The sequence below is a fragment of the Amblyomma mixtum genome, chromosome 10 (genome assembly GCF_055824585.1).
Source record: "Amblyomma mixtum isolate Tamu chromosome 10, ASM5582458v1, whole genome shotgun sequence".
Taxonomy (NCBI): domain Eukaryota; kingdom Metazoa; phylum Arthropoda; class Arachnida; order Ixodida; family Ixodidae; genus Amblyomma; species Amblyomma mixtum.
The window spans coordinates 138,650,958-138,671,956 of record NC_143021.1 but is presented as its reverse complement, the minus strand read 5'-3'; the positions used below and the strand labels follow the sequence as shown (position 1 = coordinate 138,671,956).

The following is a 20,999-nucleotide window of genomic DNA, read 5'->3' as shown; positions in this document are numbered from 1 at the left end:
TTTTTGCGTAAGCGATCGTTCTATTAATTTCTATAAAGTCGAATGTGACCTTCTCTCTGCAACACGATAAGATGTATCTCACGATGTGACCATGTTTTTTGTTGATGGTGGCACGTGGACTTTCCTGCGCGCGCATTCGCGGCGGAACCTTTATATTTCCCATTGCCGGCGAAATAAAATAAGTTGTGAATGCATCGTTTGTCCGTGTCGTAGGTGTTTCCTCCTTTGTTCTCGTCATTTTTTACGCTGCAGTTATGTGGAAGCACATCTAACTCTGCCAGGTGTTCGTTGTTGATGGTTTTGGGCAGACAGAGTGGTGACTTAGTAGCTTGTCTGGTTATACAGTTTCTTGCTTGGGCTTCGGTTACACTGAGTTTCAGATATAGCGTAGAATACAGTTCACTACTCATAGCGTATCCACTCGCAGCGTGTCCATTGTACCATTCGCAGCGTAGCCGTTTCCCTTAGTCCGTGTGCTTTACCTATTACTCGACGTATTTGCCGCGTAGTGGCTGCAAGCGTGCTCATTCAACGCATGATGGTTTAAGTATTTCTTCCATTTTCTCGGAGGTAGGGGCCCAGGATGCGAGTGACTCGCACCTGTGGGGCCTCTCTGCCCTGTGCTCAGATTGACAGGAGTGTGGTACGTTCTGCCCTGTACGGGATCAAGAGAAGTTCCGATTCTTACGGTGAGCAGCTGTTGGCTCCCCGGGTGACCTCTTCCTGCATTGCCGTTGCGGCTGTTTCTAGTGTGTCTTCGATTTGCGCGTCTGATCCATACGTAGTCCACAGGATTATATCCGTGTGCAAGGTGTGACCAAGATGGGGAATGTGCTGCAGATTCCGCGCGAGCGGAATAGTACTGCGTTAAAAAATGAAAGATGACAGCACGAAGCTTTGCGGGGTGCTTATGTTCGCCAATGATCAGCGGCGTGTACAAAGGGTTGTCTACGCACATGCATGCCGTTCGGTTTTGCAGGAAAGTCCTTATGTAACTGCACATTCGCTGGTCGACCTATAGGTCTGTCATGGCTTTCAGGATAGCCTCGTGCTGATCGGTCTGTAATTTTTCAAGTCTTTGACATGTCCTTTCTTATGAGCTAATTTAATAATAGCATTCTTCGAAGCTTCTGGTTCGCCTGAGGTTATGGTTCGCCCGTCAAGCTGCTCTCTGAAGCAGCTTTTTCGTGGCTGCTCCTTTCCTCTGTAAAAGAGGAAAAATAAACTATTATTATTATTATTATTATTATTATTATTATTATTATTATTATTATTATTATTATTATTATAAGGTATTAAGTATAGAGGGTGGCTAGTTTTTCTAGCACAATCTCTCCTCCGTCCTTCAACAAATCTGCTGTTACCTGATCCTCATCAGCTGTTTTCCCCCTTTGCACTGCTGCTAAGGCTTTCCTTACTTCTTTCGTTACTGGCGGGATGTCCCACTGCTCTGCGCTACTGCCTTTCTCATTAACGTTCTGATACACTGGCTGAAGTATAGAGTTGTGCAGAACACTTCGGCTATTTTAACTATCTTCTCCACATTGCTAATGACATTTCGCTCTATGTTTCTTCGCTCACACATGTGTTTTTTTCTTTACCTATGGCTAGTTTCCTCTTGACTGCCTTTAGGCTACCTCCGTTTTTGAGAGCACGCTCGTTTTTCTCCTTGTTGAACTTATTTATGTTCCTTATGATCAGTACGGCCATGTTAACTGACTCGTCTATTTTCGAGGGTTTCGATGGAAAGTGGAAGCTTTCCTTTCGCGGACCATGCCTTGGTCGTTTTCCACTTTTTCAGAGAAGTGACCCAACATTCTTGCCGCCGTTGCATCTAAGGGCAAAAGTTAATTAAAGCGTCCTCGCAAAAACTATATTTCAGTACGTGAGATTGGCTGCAAATTCTTCGCCCCGTATGTTCGTCACAACTAATACTGCAAGCTGAAACCGGTCAATCTGGTGCCTTTTCTGTGTGTCAGGAGAGCTAGATCAAGTTGTTTGCAAAGCTGTGCATTATCCCATTATTATCCAGCGGCATTTGTATCTTATTTCAAAATTTTTGCACTTCATTAGGAATGTCAGAGACAACTTTCTGCGGCAGCGCTTCGCGGCATTTGGCAGAACAGCATTGATAGACCACATCGAAGCTGCATGAAAGCGTGATCAGACAAGCAACGTTATCCTAAAAGCAATGCCGAACGTCCAAAAGTCGGTTGTAAGAGTAGGAGATTTTGAAAAAAATGATGGCAAATTATGCCAATCCCAATTTATCCGATGATGTTCACCGAGTCCTTTTTTATGTATAAAGAAGAGCTTAAGCGAAGGCATGGTAACAATGATTCAACTTGTGCTTTTGTAGAACTGATGAAAGTTGTAGACATCGTGATTTCAAGATTCCCTGCAGCTGCTCTCCGTGCCAAGTCTGAAGAAATAGAGAAACTTTTCAGCTTCCTCCGATATTTAGACGAGTGGGAATGCACCACTAAGCAGGCAAATGATGTTTTCACCACCACCACTGACGGCACTGCACTCCTATTGCCGTCTTGTACGTAGAATAAATTCGCACTTTCGCACTGATTTCTATGTAGTAAGCATTCTCTGTAGCTTTTCTTGACTGCCTCAGCACACATGTAAGCAAAGCATGCATTTTCTGCCGTCATTTTCTTGCCGAATTTCAGGTTATGTTCATGACACACTTTCATCGTCGTATTTCTCGCATGCGCACGCGACAGCAGGCGCAAAAAAGAGCTCCGGCACGCGCTTGCTGTGTACATATTAGCCCTCGATCCTGACCTATCCTCAAGTGTAGCATGTGCCATCTTTTGCTAGGCTAATAACATCAACAACAAACCTATGCGATGGCCACAAAAAAGACCGCGTTCGGCTTTGTTCCGTGACCTCGTGCTCATAAGGTGAGCTTGGTGCATTGATCGGGCAGCCCCGGCCATCATTGCTGCTGAGTGCTCCGTGCCTTGCGCACCCCTCGATCATACGCGGCCAGGGTCACGGTTGAGGTATCTAGTATCTATGAAGGTATCTTCGAAGCTCCATCCCTTCCCTTCACGTTGAAATCACTTTCGTTTGCTCGCTGTGAGTCGCGATAACAAAATAAATTGGCGGCTCTTCAAGTCTCATTCCGTTTCCATCAGAAAGCCTTGGCACAGAATATTTTTCAGGGACGATGGTATGCCAATTCTCTCTTGTTATGAAGTCTAATAAGCGCCAACAGGGGCTATAACTGTTAGGCATGTACACGAGTACTGTTAGCGTGCCTTTTCAAAACCACGCAGTGCAGTAGTCATTGCTCTCTGCCAAGAGGACAGAGCTGTCTATCTAAGGTTTCATCGCGAAAGTGAAGTGCTCCTTTCGCAATGTAAGCTGGCGACCTCCAGTAAGCCAAAGGGGTCGCAGCCTCTTAAGAGAAGGGACGCTGTTATTTCTACGAGGGCTACTTTAATGCAAGTATTTGGCATTAGTTTTAGCAGCGTCCAAGCACGAGGCACAGAGATCAGCTGCACCAGGGGTAACTGTACTAACCCTGCAAAAATGGGACAACGTCACTGAAAAGGAAGATTGCAGCGTTGACTGTATATTAGACATTCTCCGGCCGAAGCGGCGCCATTCACGAACGCTACAGCATTCGCCTCATGTCTGATGAGGATACTGCCCAGACGGCCAATATGGTGCCTGTGATAGGGGCAGGAGGCAAGGCGCTCTCAGTAGTCTCGGGATGACTCAGCGCCCCCCGGGATGGTTGAGAAGTATAGGAGTTCTTTCTTGAGCACAATGCTTCCCGCCTTAACTGACGCTATTCCTTTCGGGCCATCTATTAGCCTCGTAGTCGCTGTTGTGACCATGCATATGCACATATTTCATGTGTAAATATATTGAGTTTTGGGGAGCTGTTGTTCCTGGTCGCTTGTACATGAGGCTAATGAGGTGCTTTTGCTTCAGCCAGGTGTGAAACGTTGCTGCGGAAACTGAACTGTCGTCCTGCATCAGGATCCGGGAAACCAGTGGTCGCGCTGGGCTACTCAAACCTCCTTGCTGTCGTCCAGCCGACCACAGCGAGGACTGCAAGCAGAGCGCGTGAGCTCTGTGGCCGAAACGACATATGCGACGGCGAGTGAGTAGTAGTATTTTCTTCAGCCGCTGAAAGGGCAGCTGTGGCATTAGAACGACGCAAAATTTGTTGCGCCACGTTTTCTTTCCTAACGAATGAGAAAGCAGTCATATCATGGAAGATGACTCGGTCGGGAATAATATTAAGGCGAAAGCCTTTAATGCTTCACACTGTCGTGACCAAGACGTCTTAGCAAATGTGTCCGTGTTTCGGATGCATGCCTTATATGGGCATATGCCACTCAACAGCCAATCGATACTTAATTGGGTGCAATCGAAACACATCGGAGCATGATATAAAGAAATTTCATGACTATATCATTGTACTTAATAACGACTAATTGGTAATTAGTAGTAGTTAAGAAGTGGCATGTGGGACTGTGCACTGCGCCTGTACCTTAACTAACACTAATTTATAAGTGTACTAGTTAAGGTCACGTTAACTTTACTAACCATTCATTAACTAGTATCACGAAATGTGCAAGTCATGCTTAACTATCATTAACCATCGTTAATGATTAGATGTTTCTAGACGTTTCATAGACATTGTGTCGAACATTCTAGAGAGAGCTATCACTTGATAGGTGAGTGACAGGAAATGATGGATGGCATTAGAACAATGGTAAAGACCAATACCCTAATTAACCTTTGTAGTCAGAACACATAAATAAAACCGAGTAGGTAATTGGTCGAGTTGGGATTTGAACCGAGGTCTCCGGTGTGCAAGATGAGCACGCTAACCACTCCGCCATGTCAGCTCGATGGTTTCGAATGAACAAAGGCGCGTCTAGTTAATACGGCGTCTTGGTTCACTTCCATCTTCCTCCCTTCCCTTACGGCGAGGTTCAAGTGTCCACCGAGAGATGCGAGAGAGATACATTTCCTCTCCTCAAACACCAATTTACCGTCGAGCAAGGCATAGAGCCGAATGGGCGATGGCATTTTGTGGACTCCCTGGCTGCGTTGCAAGACGCTGTCGCGTTCCACTCTTAGAAGCGAGGCTGAACATCTTAACCACACATCAGTGACACAAGCAGCAACACTGTGCTTAAGGCTATCGCCTCGCCGCACTTTAGGCCAACAGAGTGCCCCCCCCCCCCTCTGAATTTTGGTGATTTACTGCGACCAAGAGCCCAGGCTTACAAGTCTCGTGACCGCGTAAGCACAAAAAGCTGGGAAAATCCCTTAGAACACATGAACATACCACTGACATCACGCAGTCCTTGCTGAGCATTACGGCTCAAAGATGTGATCCATTTTTCTCCAGATTTTCAGTTCTAACTCGTGGGGTGGTTCGTCTTTCCTCAGGTCGCCCACACTTTCTTCGTGATCAAATTCTTCACTGTTTTGCAGTTAACTTCCTGCAAACATGTCAAAGGGGGCTCATGGCTACGGATTTCGGGTGTTTGTCTCATTATCGGTTCGATTCTTTGTAGTGGCGGTAACATTTTGGTAGAGATAAACGCCCGAGTATTGAGTTGTCCAGGTCCAAATCCATCTCGAGCACTACGCCACGGCGTGTTGCCGAGTGTTTAGTGTGCGTGTAAAAAAATAATTGTTTCAGTTGAGCTAAAACTTTTTGGGTTTAAAACATTTGACCCTGTTGACCCTTAAGAGGGACATCAAAAATTTCAGTTCTGGCGTTATTAATGCGTTAGCATTACTAGGCTATGCGGCGAGGTCGTGTCACCAAAACGTGTCCGCAGTAATTGTGTCATTCTCAGAATAGGTAGATCAAACGAATGGTTGCAATCGATAGACGATGTGAGGATGATGCGCAAAGCATTTGGTATCAGTAGCTTGATCACCTAATTACAGCCAAAAATGTCGCAAACCATCGCAATAGCACGGACATCGATATACGTACAAGACGGGAAAGAATCGTGAACTGCAAAATACTGGAAAAATAGGCAAAGGAATGAAAATAACGTTTGAAATGTATTAAAATATGTTTGATGCGTGTTAATTCATCGAACACAAAATTTTATTCACCGACTTAATTATGAACAAAAACCATTGGACAGTTGAATAAGCTGGAGTGGAATATAGTGGGTGGACGGGAAAGCAGCGTGGGCGCCAAATTTGAAAACCAAACTGTGCAATTCAGGTGAAGGGATGTAATTGTATTGAAATTAATTACTGGAAAAATTAAGGTGAATAATTATAGAAAATGACGAAATGTGATTTCAGTCAATAACAAAATCAATAAAGAAGATTAACTGATAGAAAATAATTGTAATTAATTTGTGCATTGATATGCCAACAATGTCAACGACAATGTCAAAAGCAACAAAGATAGCTAAAGTGAGTACAAAAAACAAGTAAATAAACACAAGCAGTGCAAGAACGAACTGTGGAATGTGGCAAAGTCTTAAAGTAAAGAGAGGGGCAAACAGTATCAAAGAGAAACAAAGGGAGGAAAAGCGGGGAGAAGAGTATCAAAGAAAAGTAAAAAGAAGCAAAGAGTGTCAATGAGAAGCAGAGTGGGTTGCCGCAGTTATCTGTAACTTTTTTTTTGCCGAGAATGATAAATAAGCATTACGCATGAAATTTCAAGTAACGTACATCTGCCGAACGCTTGCGCAAAAAGGTTGTCACGTCAAGTCTGTTGATCATGACGCCAACCAGAAGTGCCACCTCGCTATGATGTCGAAATTGTACAGCCAGCTCACAACAGTGAAATCAAAGCGAATGTTTTATGATTCGTAGACAGCCGGAACTTGCAGAAATTTCGTTTGCATGACACGCCAAGCCTTTTCCCTTTTTGCCAGTCACAAACTTCGATGGCAGTAAATATGGTATGAAAGCGCCTGCGGTCTTGTTTTATGTGCGAGTGATTGAGCAGAATACTTTTCGTTTCCACCGTTTTCCGAGTGAGCATCGTTTCTACCAGTGAAAGCCCGGTTGCACCTCGCGGGGAACCTGGTGTTTAACCTACTGCGTCCCGCATACAACATGCTTTCGTGCACCCTATGGAGACCACACTGTGCGCAGCCCGCGGGAAGGTGTCTGAGCAAGAACAAAGCCACCAAGCCAAGCGTCGTCGTCAGTTTTCCTACGACTCACGTGTGGCGGGCCGTGGTCTTTTAAAACGCAATAAGCGCATTTAAAATCCCTCGGCGATTACGTCTGGGGGTGTCAATCGCTTGCTCTCCTCACAAGCATGCAGTGTTATCTTCCCTATTCCTTACGTGAGCGCCAGGGCGCGGCCGTAGTAGCGTCGTCGTTGCATCCAGAAAGGGGAGGACAGGCAGGTGCGCCCTTCTCCGCTGCCTGGTGGCTCGCACGCGTCGCCTACTGGCGTTCACACGATTGCCTTGGGCTGGCAGAGGAAATGAGGTAAACGTCTATGCCACAACACGCAAGCAAACTACATGGTCTCCGCTATGTTCCTGACAGACGGACGCTAGCGTGAAGAGATAGCACACCCAGGGTTTGAAAGAATGAGCGTCCGACGGAAAGAACTCGCTTCCTGCTGCTCACTCTAGCTCCTTTTATTGTGGAGAGAACCGGGGGGCGGATGTTGATCAGTTTGTTTTTTGAGAACGGGGACTAGTGCGACGGGGGATGGGACCCTCGTCACAACTGCAACTGTCATGTGTCTACGACCGATACAACAGCAGGAATGTGGAACCCCATCGGTCGTAGCTTTAGGTCACATTAGTAAGCACACTGCCTTTCCCTTTGAATATTTGCCAGCTTCACTTTTTTAGGCACGTTTTTTTTTCCTTCGGAGTTTCCCTATAGGGTGGGCTTGGCATGTGGCGCCGGCTCCTTGCTTTTTGGTAGCAAAGCATGAGGTTCGGAATAAAGTGATATCGGAGACCAAGGCAGAATTCTCAGACTGCCCTGAAAACGCAATGTAAAGCGAAAATCAAATTACAGTGCTTGTCATATGCATCTGTGCTGTATATTTGATTGTAGATTTAGCTGCATCGTGCAAACGCTACCCACCTTTACATGAATAAGATATATATTATCGGACTTGGGAGCGCACAAAGTTAAAAATATTTGAAGCAGACTGCTCTGCACATCTCACTTGGATTTTATGTTTTCTGCTATCCATGGTTTTGCATAACTTTATAAGAAGAGCTTCCATTCAGCAGAGTTACGGTTACCCTTCCATTGGCACCGACACGGGGGATTTGCCGATCAGCTGCTGGGCGCAAGACCACCGGTCGGATCCAGTATCGGCCATAGTGGCCGCATTTCGATGGAGTTAACATGCAAAAACGAATGAGTACTGAGCGATGTCAGTGCACATTGAAGAACCTCAGGTTAAGCTAATCGGCAGCGCTCCACTCCGTCGTACCACATACCCTATACCACCACTTTTATATTTGAACAAGGGAGGGGAAAACCTCAGGTTGCTGGAGCCAACGTTTCGACAAGGGGACTTGTCTTCGTCTGGGCAAAGCGTTCATCATTGGCAGGGATTAAATAGGGCCTTCGCTCCGAGGAGGAAGGCCCCGGGGGTGGGGAAGGAAAGTGGTGTGGGAGGGGATGCGTGTCAGGAAGGGGAGGGAGGTGAATCTTGATTCGTTAAGCTGAAATAGTGAAAAAACATATATCCCGGGGCTGTGTAATGAACAAAGGCTTTGAAGGGGCTGCGACGGGGGGTTGGCGCTGGATGGACCTGCGTGGTACAGGGAAATGAGAACAAGGCAAACAAAACAGGCTGACCCTGGAAGGAGAAAGAAAGGGGGGGGGGGGGCATTTCCAAGGAAGGAAAAGGCAGGGGGGGGAAATGGCTCGAGTTCAGAGAAATCCAAAAGGTGGGGGCAGAGGGGGTAACAGGAATGTCATGGTTTCCGAGAACTGGTAGTAGGGGTTTAGGAGAAAAAAAAAGGTTAACAAAGGGAGCGGGTGAGAAGGCCGGAAATGTGGTAGAAGATATGACATGGGAAGGGTGCAAAGAGCGATAGTATACTCAGAAGTACTTGTATTTGGGCGTGTTGGTTCATAACTTTTCAGGAGGACACAGGGGCGCAACAAAAGACACGGACATAGAAGCAGACAGGGACAAGCCCTTGTCCCTGTCTACCTCCACGCCCGTGCCCCCCATCCCGCCCCTGTGTCCTCCTGAAAAGATAATATACTTATGCGAGGTTCTAGGAAATGGTCTGAGCACGTGCAAGACATTTGTTAATTTAAAATTATGCTAACCCTGCAATGTACCTGAGAGATTCCAGGTTTCCTCTAGCCGTGTTAATCCCTGTTGGTTGCAGTGTTTTAAATTTGTGGATTAGGAATGCTTCTCTGTATTTTCTGTCTCTAGTCGATTTGAAGCCTGACTGAAGAATGAACAATTTGAGTTCGTCGAATTTGTGATGGCGTTTATTAAAATGGGTCGACACTGCCTTCTGTTCATTCCATGTTGTGTCAGTCTGGTGCCCGTTTAATCTGGCACTCATTGTTTGCCCGGTTTCCCCGATATATTGTTTCTGGCAGAAGGAGCACTGGAGCATGTAGATAATATTGGACGATGTGCAGTCATAACTAGTCTTTATATCGAAACTGAAATCGTTTGCCGTACTTTTAACCGTAGTGTCCCTTTGTAAATGTTTGCATGTCTTGCATCTAGGTCGAGAGCATGAAGTTACTGTCGGTGGTGGTTTCTTACCGAGCCTAGCATGCACCAGGATGTCCTTCAGGTTTGTGTTGCGTCTGTATGTTACCCTTGGTGCGTCGGGAAATATTTTCTTGAGACGGTCGTTATGAGTTAGAATGGGGTGGTATTTCCGCAGGATATTGGTTATGTTTGGAAGCGCGTTTGAGTATTTCGTTATAAGTGCAGGAGGTCGTTGACTGTTAGCTTTTGTTCGTTTTTTAAGAACTACATCTCGTTTCAAAGTGGTTGCTCGTTGGAACGCATTATTGAGGGTTGTCTGTGGATGGTTTCTGGTGATTAGTGTGTTTTTTAGCGAGTGTAGGTGTTTCAGGTAGTCGTCGTCGTCGCTACATATTCTTCTTAGTCTCGTTGCCTGTGCTACGAATATACCTTGTTTGCAGTGTCTTGGATGATGGCTAGTGAAATCTAAGTATTGTTGTCGGTCAGTGGGCTTCCTGTAAAGTGTGGTTTTGAGCTTGCTATTTTCTAAACGGACAGTGGTGTCAAGGACATTGACTTGCGTTTTCGAGGAGTTGAAGGTGAATTTAATGCTGGAGTGGCATGAATTGAAATGTGTGACGAATGTCTTCAGGGTCTCAGCCCCATGCTCCCATATCATGAAAATGTCGTCTATGTAACGCAGGTATATAAGTGGTTTTTTTAGAAATGAATTTAGAAGTTTAGATTCTAGTATCCCCATAAAAATGTTCGCGTATGTGGGTGCGAAGGGAGTGCCCATGCTTGTTCCAAATACTTGAAGGTAGTAAGAAGAATCGAATTCAAAGTAGTTGAGTGTTAGTACCAATTCAAGTAGCGTGAGGTACACTTTAGTTTCGTGCGGGTGAGGACTTTGAGTTAGAATTTTGGAGAGTGCGTCGATACCTTCATTTATGGGAATATTTATGTACAAAGCGGCGACGTCAAGTGTGACAAGTATGCTATCTGCTGGGATAATGGAAGCGTCATTCTAAGACTCTGTTATGCGGAGAAAGTGCGGTGTATCCTCGACAAAGGAAGGGAGGTGGGTGGGAATATCTGCAAGATAGTTGTTCAGGAAAATTGATAAGTTCTCTATGGGCGTGTTATTGTTTGAAACGATAGGTCTACCGGGGATATCTGCGGTAAACAAGTCTTCTGCGGAAACGTTATGGATTTTGGGAAGTAGGTAAAAGCGTCCTGCCTGTTTGTTTAGCGGATTTAAGAAGTGGTAGTCGGACTGCTTGATTAGTTCCCTTGATAATAAGTTTGCCAGTTTGTTCGGAATCAATTTGCAGAACTCTGAAGTGGGATCTGAATCTAATTTCCTATAATGACAAGGGTTGTTGAGTTGCCTAAAAGCTTTTTTGTATTTTTCGGCCGGCAGGATAACTATGCTACCTCCTTTGTCTGCAGGCTTAATGACTATATCGGTTCTAGAAGCTAAGTGGTTCAGAGTAGCCAGTTCCGTTGGGGTGACGTTTCTGCGTTTTCGAGCTTGCTTTGTTTGGTCTATAATTTCTTTCGAGACAGATTTAATGTACAAGTCTAATTCGGGACTCTGCTGCGCTTCCGGCGTCCATGTGCTTTCGGCTTTAAGAGGGATGGGATTAAGGCTGGTTACTTCACTAGGGTGAGCACGTGTTGACCACGTGTTACAGGAAAGAGCTAGGTTAGTAATCGGGGTGTTCGTTTTTAAGCATGAAATGCTTTTATCTCCCGTTGTCGGCAGTGTGGTGACGTCACGCCGAGACCGAGAGCCATCATCCGGGCACTGAAATCCACTCATCCGGGCACTGAATTCCAGTCATCCGGGCACTGAATTCCAGTCATCCGGGCACTGAAATCCACTCATCCGGGCACTGAATTCCAGTCATCCGGGCACTGAAATCCAGTCATCCGGGCACTGAAATCCACTCATCCGGGCACTGAAATCCAGTCATCCGGGCACTGAAATCCACTCATCCGGGCACTGAATTCCAGTCATCCGGGCTCTGAAACGAGAACATCCGGGCACCGTACGAGACTTAACGAGATTTAACGAGACTCTCTAAGCCCTCCTACGCGACCGGCATGCAAGTGCCGGTTGGTCTCCAAACGAGACAAAAAATAACTGCTGCCAGTGCCTTCTCAATGTTTATCAAGATATCAGTGGAGCTTTGGGTTTGATAATGCACGGAATTATAATTTCCGATTTCTAATAACGCGTGCAAAAAGCACATAAATGCCACGTTACACTTCGTTGTCATACGTGATCTGGGGGAGAAGCGCTCCGTTCAAAGGGCAAGGCATCGCGCCGAACGGGTGGTGGCGTTCCTCCCTTCCTTTACGGTGCGGTTTGGGTGTCCACCGAGATGACAGAGAATTACTGCGCCATTTCCTTTCCTCAAAAAACCTTGCGTTCAAATGGCAAGGCATCGCGCTGAACGGGTGGTGGCGTTCCTCCCTTCCTGTACGGTGCGGTTCGGGTGTCCACCGAGATGACATTAGGCCCGTAAACATTTCATGCTTACTCTACTCTCGTTTACGGGAGAGGCAGAGATTTTTTCGGCAAAGAATTCCTTAATTCGCAATCTTCGCGCAAATTCTGTGATATCTCTGTGAAGTTCATACTCGTTAAAATTATTTTTAGTTGGACAAAATGTAAGGCCACGCTTCAGAATCCGTTTGTCGCTATCACTTACGGATTTGGAAATATCGACAATGTTGCTGTCAGTGTCCTGCGGCGGAAAAGGCGTATCTTTTGTCTGTATCAAAATTGGCGGGCGGTTGTTAAACTGTCCAGATGTATTCGTATCTAGCGGAAATTTGTCTCTAATTTGTTTACCCTGTTGTTTATCGTGCAGCTTTCGTTCCTTTCTGGCTACAAAATCTGCTAGTGCCTGGCTTTCGTCCGCATTTAGTTCTATCTTACTAAGTTGATCATCAAGGGAATTTAACTGCTTTTGACAATGTTCTTTTAAAATAGCTATGAATGAAAGGGATGCGTCCTTTGAAACCTTTTCCCATCGAGCGAGGAGTTCAGGCCTGAGCGCACCAAGGGAGCACCTAACATTAACTCGAAGTACTTTGGGTATTGTCCTGTGCTGCGAGTAGGATTTGTAAGTGTGTAGGTGGAATCGGTAGTTAGTTTGTTTAGTGGCTAGTTTTCTGGCGACCAGGAAAATTCGTCTTTTGGGTTCGGGGCGATTGGTGCTGCCAGATGTAAGTCATCTGTGCTTGCGCCGAGTGGACCTCTTGACGGGTGTTGTGTGTTTAGGGGACTTCTGTTTGGGGAGGTATCGGTGTCGAGGTCCGCGTCGGTGACAATCTGGGTGCTAGTGTGCGTCATTAATCGCGTAGGTGTCTGTGTGAAGTGGTGGCTTTGTTGTTTAGTGGCTACTTTCGGTGGGATTCCTACGTGCTGTTCCGCTGGTGTGGGATCCACGGTTACCGTCTGTGTGCCAGCGTCGCGAGTCTCTGGAGTGAACTGCGTGGAGGTGTCCTGGGTCCTAGCAGGGGTAAGCGATGTTCGTTCCTGGGTGTTGTCGCTTTTGTGGGTGGTCTGTTGTTGAGTGTTGGCCAGAGTGGGAGAGGGAGCATTAGTGGGTTGTAGCGTCCGCGTAAATGTATTTCTCAGCCACTACTTTATGTTGTCTGCCATTACTTGGACGCCAAAAAAATTAGGGTGAAGTCCATCTCTGGCCAGGAGTGCCTCAGGGTCATGATGGATCTGAGCGTGGTGGATGATTTCAACGTCTTTTTGGTAATGTTCCATGTCCAGCAAAAAATTGTTGAGCTTAAACCAGTCCTGTGCGTGAGCTACGAGTTGGCGGGATTGTGGCATGTCTCTGTGGTGCAAGTTGACTAACCTAGGAAGCACGGTTGTCAGGTGCAATTTCGTGTTTGGTCTGTTGGCATGGACCTCGTGTACCAGTGTATTCATGGCCTCAATGGTCTGTTCCGCACTGCTGTGTTTCAGTTCATTAGTCCCACAGTGAATGACGAAGTGCGCGATGTTCTGTGGTGCTGCGGCTATCAGTTTCCTTATGTCATTGGTTTTGGCGCCGCTCTGAAACCTAATGTATGGTGCATGTTCTCCGGGAGAAAAGTGATTGTGGATGTGCTTGTATTGACTATCACCTATCAACGCTACATGTGCCAATGAAAGAAGCGGGAGAGGCTTACCTTGTTCCGTCATCTTCCTTGGAAATGCCCCCCCCCCCCCCCCCCCGTTTTCTTTCTCCTTCCAGAGTCAGCCTATTTTGTTTGCCTTGTTCTCATTTCCCTGTACCACGCTGACTAATCCTCTTATCTGAGTTTTTCAGGTCAATACAGCGCCAACGCCCCGTCGCAGCCCCTTCAAAGCCTTTGTTCATTACACACCCCCGGGATATATGTTTTTTCACTATTTCAGCTTAACGAATCAAGATTCACCTCCCTCCCCTTCCTGACACGCATCCCCTCTCACACCACTTTCCTTCCCCACCCCCGGGGCCTTCCTCCTCGGAGCGAAGGCCCTATTTAATCCCTGCCAATGATGAACGCTTTGCCCAGACGAAGACAAGTCCCCTTGTCGAAACGTTGGCTCCAGCAACCTGAGGTTTTCCCCTCCCTTGTTCATTTTGTGATCGCAAAGAACCATCTACCACACTTTCTCTCTACCATGCACTTTTATATTTGTTCGACAAGTCTAAATTCGCCTTTTATTTGTTGAAACTTACCACGTCCTTTTAACTTTCTAGCGACAACGTCCACACATACAACCGTTTCTTTTCACGGAAACTCCCGTATAATACAAAAGTTATAACTTCCTTCTGAGAAAGTATCTCAAGATGAAATGGGCGACTTTTATCGTTGTCATCTGTCTCTTGAAATGTGTATCTGGCATCTCGCATGCGTGTGTTGCTGCCTACTTTCTTGACATGCTGTGAATGAGAAGCACTTAATTCCTTTACAGGCGCTGCGCTCAAGGTTTACGTGCGTATTTGGCCACGGTTGGAGAGTGCTCCGTACAAGGACCCTGCCTTTGCCGCGTCTGACAGCACGACCAAGAAAAGCACCGCCGAGCACCAAAAGCCAAAGCGTTCCTGGTTCGTCAAGGTAGGTTCTGTACTCCGCGCTGCCTGGGTGCACGGGAAGTGCGCTTACAAGCCTTGTCACGTAGAGCCTCGCAACTTGCAAACCGTGCATACGATGGGCTCCTGAGAGCTTCACGGGTGAAACTGAAGATCGCAGATGCAAATAAAAATGACCTATTGTCCTCCCGCATGTCCTCATGGCTGAGACCCCCGCCTTTTCAGTAGTCTCTTTTCACCAGCTGGCCTGCGGTAAAATTCTAGGGCAAGGGCATACTACATCAACAGCGATGAATATGCACTTTGCCCAAACGAAATTTTCTATATGACGCTATATTACTCCAAGTTCTAATCGAAAAAGTAATTCAGCTAATTACTCTACCCCGGCCCTCACGTTAGCATGAACTCATGGTCTCAAAAGAAGAGCTACGCTACTTTCGCCAACCTTTAGCAGGAGATGAAAATTTCGTCCGGGTCGGGTGCTCAAAGTGGGTGCCCCGCTTTCCATGGGCTGTCGATTTGGTACCCCGATAAATTCCATATGATGGAGCAATTTTCAGTCAAGGGATCAAGCCGCACCTGTCGCTGCACTCGGGTAGACGCTAATGAGTAATTATTTCCTTGAATGAAATTTGTATGTTCTACATTGCATCGTGCTGATACCCGTCACATGGGTAAATTAAGTGCCCTTTCAGTCCATGATCATCGAGCACATTGGGGATATGGTGACACCACGCGGTGACAGAGGGGGCTAGAGTAATGTGGCGAAATGTGTGGCGTAGGTCTCAGATGTAGGCGGATGCGTAATGGATTAACGGAGGAGAGGAAGGAAAGAATTCCCCAGGGAGACACAAGGGAACAACGTAGACTAGCTTAGCAGAAGAGCTGCCGAGGTCAGCCTTCAGTGCCGAGAGAATGCCCAAGAAGACGCGGGGAAGGCGGTTCGACCAGCGTTCCCTTGGGTGAGAAGTGGTAAGGGCAGCCTTCAGTTGTCGATGCATACGTTCCAGCATGCCATCGTAGGTGGTAGGCGGTCGTATGAATGCGGCGGACGCCCAGAATATTGGCAAGGGCAGTAAACAGGGTCGACTGATACTGGCGGTGGTAATGACGACAGACGGACAGCCGAACCGAGAGATCCAGCCAGCCAGCCATGAAGGCCGAAGCAACGGTCTCGGCTGTAGTGTCAGCAGTGGGCAACTCCTCGGGCCAGCGGCTGAAACGATCCACCGATGTGAGTAGACAAGAGGCCCCCCGTGATAACGGGAGCGGTAAAACAATGCCTATGTGAACGTCGGAAAACCGTGCGTCAGGCTGCCGAAAAAGGAGAAACAGGCATGGCGTTATGCCGGAGAACTTTGACGCGCTGGCAGTGAAGGCATCTTCGTGCGCAGTGGCGGACGTCGGCATTGATGCGTGGCCAAAGGAAACGAGATGTGACCAGCTTTTGTGTCGCGCGACTACCAGCGTGGCCCAGGCTGTGAAGTTTATCAAAAATGGTGCGACGGAAAGCCAAAGGTACGTAGGGGCACAAGACGCCAGTGGATGTCTCGCAAGTAATGAAATGGGAGTAAAAGGGCAATGGAGAGTCGGCGAAGGAAAGGGACGTGGATGATGAGCGAAGACGATGCAGCTCTGGATCGTTGCGCTGTGCAGCCGATAGCTCCTCCCTGTTTACTCGAGATTATGGCGCCATTGCACTAACACGGGGAAGTGCATCAACAGCAGCATTTTCTGGGCTATGGACGTGACTGAGACGCGCTCTAAACACGGAGATAAAACATAGTTGGTGGTGGTGGTGAAAAACTTTAATATGCAAAGAGAGTTTGAGGCTCAAAAAACCCTGCTACATAGTCGGTATCCTTAGTCAGGGACACCGCACGACGAGGCCCCGTCTCGCGCCCGCTTTACTAGAGCTCTTTGAGACGCCAGTGTGGAGCAGTTGAGGAGGGCAGTCTCCCATGCCTCTCGGGTCAGGGTGGGGGAAGGGGGAAGGTGAGGATTCTCAGTACATGCCCACACCATGTGAAAGATATCGCAGATCTCTCCACAGTGCGGGCAGCGCCCATCTGTGTTCGGATCGAAGTGTTTTGCTATGGCAGGACAGAGAAGAGTTCCTGTCTGCAGGCGCCGCAGAGTTCGCTCCTCCGCCTTACTCAGCTCCTTGGCAGGTACTGGGTAGAGACGGTGGCTGTCGTAATAATGAATTAGGATTTCGCGGAACTGCAGAAGCGGTTTATGAACTTCTGAGCCAGGAGTGCTAGGATGAGGAGCCCGGTGTGTGAACGCTCGGGCGGCCGCATCAGCGGCCTCATTGCCTCGTAGACCCTGGTGTCCAGGAGCCCAGATCACTTTTGTGCGAGTTGGATCGGCGGGAGCGCGTCTTAGAATTTGGGAGGCAAGAGGGTATATTTCGCCTGCAAGATAATGTTCACAGGCCCGGCGAGAGTCTGTGATAACTATTCTCGATTTTGGATCTGCGGCAGCGAGAGCTATTGCGACTTCCTCCGCTGGTGTTGAATTTGGGACCAGAAAAGATAGCACATCACCATTCATTCCCCGGTGGGCTACGGCAGCCGTTGGCGGATCTGGCGTGCAGAGTAGCTGCTGCGGTTCCTTCCTCTTGAAGGGAAACGTCAAGGGCTTATGGTCCGTGATAACGTGAAAGCCCCACTCTCCAGGAAGTGGCGAAAATGCTTCATTGCGAGGCACACAGCGAGCAGTTCTCGACCGAAGTTTCTGTAGTAAAGCTGAGACCTGGGCGAGTTGGTATGCATTCATACTGGTGAACAGCGCAAAAAGGCGGGACAGCCACAAGACGAGCGCTGACTATCAACTGTGTTTATTTATGGACGAAAGACCAGCTGGGGACGTCCACTAACTCCTCAGACTCAGACCGGACTCCACCATTGTGAAACTAAAAAGAGTAGGCGAACAGGTAGGGCGCATGATCCGCCGCGTTTCCAACAGGCGGGGCGGTCTGCGGGGCAGGGACGCGCTTCGGCTCGTCTATGCCTTCGTGGCTAGCCGGATCCTCTAGCCGTGCCATATCTCCGCACTACTAAGCAAGACGAGGCGCGAATAGATAGACGTCATCATCCGCAAGCCAACTAAGCGAGCCCTGGATCTCCCGGTGGCTACCTCTAATGCCAAACTCAAGGCATTGGGGGTGCTAAACTCCTACCAGGAGCTGCGGGAGGCCCACCTCGTGAACCAATACACGCGGCTCATGCAGACGGCCCCTGGGCGCCGCCTACTAAACCGCTTACACATCCAACACGACTGCACTCCAGAGGAGGCGGAGCGTATGCCAGTACTGTGGCGCCATATACTCTGGGTCTCCCAGCTTCCCCGTAACATGGACACCGACATGCACGAAAACAGGCGACAAGCGCGGGCTCGGGCTCTTGAGAGACAACACTGCTCCCGAGCCGGTGTATATTATGCAGACGTAGCAGCGCCATCGCCCACGGGCTTTTACACGGCCGCTGTCGTTCACCAGGAAATGCACGTTCATGGACTCTCTTTTCGGGCCCCGAATTCAATGCGAGCCGAGGAAGTAGCGATAGCGCTTGCTGCCGCCCACGGCAATTCGAGAATCATCATTACGAACTCCCGAAAAGCATGTGATCATTACTTGGCAGGGGAGATCTCCCCCTTCGCTGCTTGTATTCTAAGACGGACTGCCACTGATCCAACACCCAAAAGAATCATTTGGGCTCCTGGCCACCAGGGCTTACGAGGTAATGAGGCCGCTGGCGCGGCTGCCCGAGCGCTTACTCACCGGGCTCCTCATCCCAGCTCTTCTGGCTCGGAGACTAACCAGCCGCTGCTGCGATTCAGGGAAATTATAACGCATTATAGCGACATCCACCGCCTTTTCCCGGCCCCTGCAAAGGGGCTGAGTAAGACGGAGGAGCGAACTTTAAGGCGCCTGCAGACAGGTACTCTAGTGTCCTGCTATCTTAAAGCAATACAATCCTAACACGGATGGGCGATGCCCGCACTGTGGGGAGACCTGTGATATCTTCCACGTGGTGTGAGCATGCACTCAAAATCCCCATCTCCCCCCTTCCCCTGCCCCTTCCAGAGAGGCATGGGAGACTGCCCTCCTCAACTGCTCCTCGCTTGAGTCCCAAAGGGCTTTGGTGAAACGGGCGAGAGACGGGGCATTGTCATGTGGTGTCCCGGACTAGGGACGCCGACCATGTAGCGGGGCTACTCTGTGGCTCCCAAACTCTATTTCAGCAATTAAAAGTTTTCACCACCACCACCCGCGATGTCAGCAGGCAGGGACGACACAAGGTGGAGGAACTTGGTGTCCTTGCTTGTGTCACATCGCAGTTGGAAATGCGCCTCAACCTGCAGAAGCAAGGCGCGGGGGCTATATTGCCAAAATTTCGGCAGGCTGACTGGCTCTAACGCGGCCACCGGAGCACCGTGAGGCTGAGCGTTCAGAAACGGGTCCCGCCGGTCGGAAGGGCGGCAGAGCCGGGGAGGAGGAGGGGGTTGAGTGTTCCAATCCGGGTCGCCAAATCTGCCCGAGCTAAGGCGACGAGAACTAGCTCTAACAGCGTAGGGGTTCGAACTGCTTTTTTATTGTGTTGCTCGCGCTGGCGCGGACTAGCCCGACTTCCTCCTTCTTTTCCGGAGCCCCATGCCATGGCTTGCGAGCCGAAAGAGGCGCGAGGCGCGCTACAAAGTAAACGTGTCTGCCACAGCACATAAACAGACCACTAGGTGTCCGATACGTTCCTGGCAGACGGGCGCCAGGCTGAAGGAGTGGCGCACCCAGGCTTTTAACTGGTGGGTGTCCGGCGGAAAGATCTCGCCCCCTGCTGCTCATTCTGACGTTTCATTTTGTTTCGAGGCGGGGAGGGAGGGGGGGGGGGGGGGGCGGGGTCGGAGGGTGTTCAGTTTGTTTCTTGAGAACGGGGTAAAGTCCAGCGGGGAATGGGACCCTCGCCACTACTGCAACTTTCATGCGCCAACGAGCGACGCAGCAGCACGAATGCGCAACCTCATCAATCGTAGCTTCAGGTCACATTAAGCACACTTTTGCTTTGAATATTTGACAGCATCGCGTTTTTTTTCTTGCTCGGGTGTTTCTCTATAGGGTTGGCTTGGCATGTGACATAGGCTATTGGCTGTTTGCAAGTAAAGCGTGAGCTTTCTAGCACAGGTCACATTAGTAAGTGCACTTTCTTCGCTTTGAATATTCCTCAGCTTCACTTTTCTAGGCACGTTTTTTTTCCTTGGGAGTTTCCCTAGAGTGTGGGTTTGGTACTTGGCGCAGGCTGCTTGCTCTTCGCTAGTAAAACGTAAGCTTCTAGTGAAGTGACAAGGAAACGAAGGGAGAATTCTGCTACGGCCTTGAAAACGCACTGTAGAGCGAAAAAAAAACCACAGTGCTTGTCATATGCACCTGGGCTGTAGATTTGGTTGTACATTTAGTTGCATCGCGCAAATGCTCCCCACACTTACATGAATATGATATAATTTACCAGATTTGGGGTACGCTGCGTTACAGATATTCGAAGCGAACTGCACCGCACGTCTCATATGTATTTTTTATTTCTTCTCCTATGCACAGTTTTGTATAGCTTTATAACAAGAGCTTCCTTTCACGAGAGGTACGGTTACCTTTCCATTGGAACCCGCCGGGGGGCGTGTTCGCCAAATGCAGCCGGTACAGCCAGCGATGACAGCGCCGCCCACCGGCAGGTAGCAGCCACATTAAGGCTGGTTATAAACATTCATTCAGAACGACGGCTTGACATCGCCGCTATGCCGCAGTGGATTAGAGCCACGTGTTGCGTATGGAAGGTCGGCCGTTCGACTTTGCTCTCTGTACTGTAATTTTATTGTTTTTTAAATTTCATTTTTTTTCCAATTTTTTTCCCTTTTAGGTCGCAAATCATGATGCTTAGTGGCATATAACGCCGTTTAAGAGGATTTATTATCCCTTTTAGGTAAGCCGTTGTGACAATCTTCAGTCACCGTGATCAATTCACCGTGGTTTCAAGCCATGTGGCTGTACAGGCTGCAGTTGGCGAATACGCCGCCGGGGGGAATTTGCCGTTGAGCTGCTGGGCGCAAGTCCGCCGCATCGAGTTTCGGCCACGGCGGCCACATTTTGATGGAGTTGAAATGCAGAAACGAGTGAGTTCTGTGCGATGGCAGTGCACGTTAATGAACCCTGGGTTAAACTAATCGGAAGCGCTCCACTGCTT

At 48.5% G+C, this 20,999-nt stretch overlaps 1 protein-coding gene across 2 annotated transcripts in view; it reads left to right on the top strand.

Moving 5' to 3' along the window:
- Nucleotides 1–3,989: 3,989 nt before the first annotated feature.
- LOC149327080 (uncharacterized) overlaps nt 3,990–20,999 on the top strand; it is a 59,942-nt gene continuing 42,932 nt past the window's right edge. For both annotated transcript variants that reach the window (XR_016286592.1, XM_089565133.1), the window contains exons 1-2: nt 3,990–4,126; nt 14,649–14,791. The gene's annotated coding sequence lies outside the window, so the exon portion shown is untranslated. The remainder of the gene's footprint in view (nt 4,127–14,648; nt 14,792–20,999) is intronic.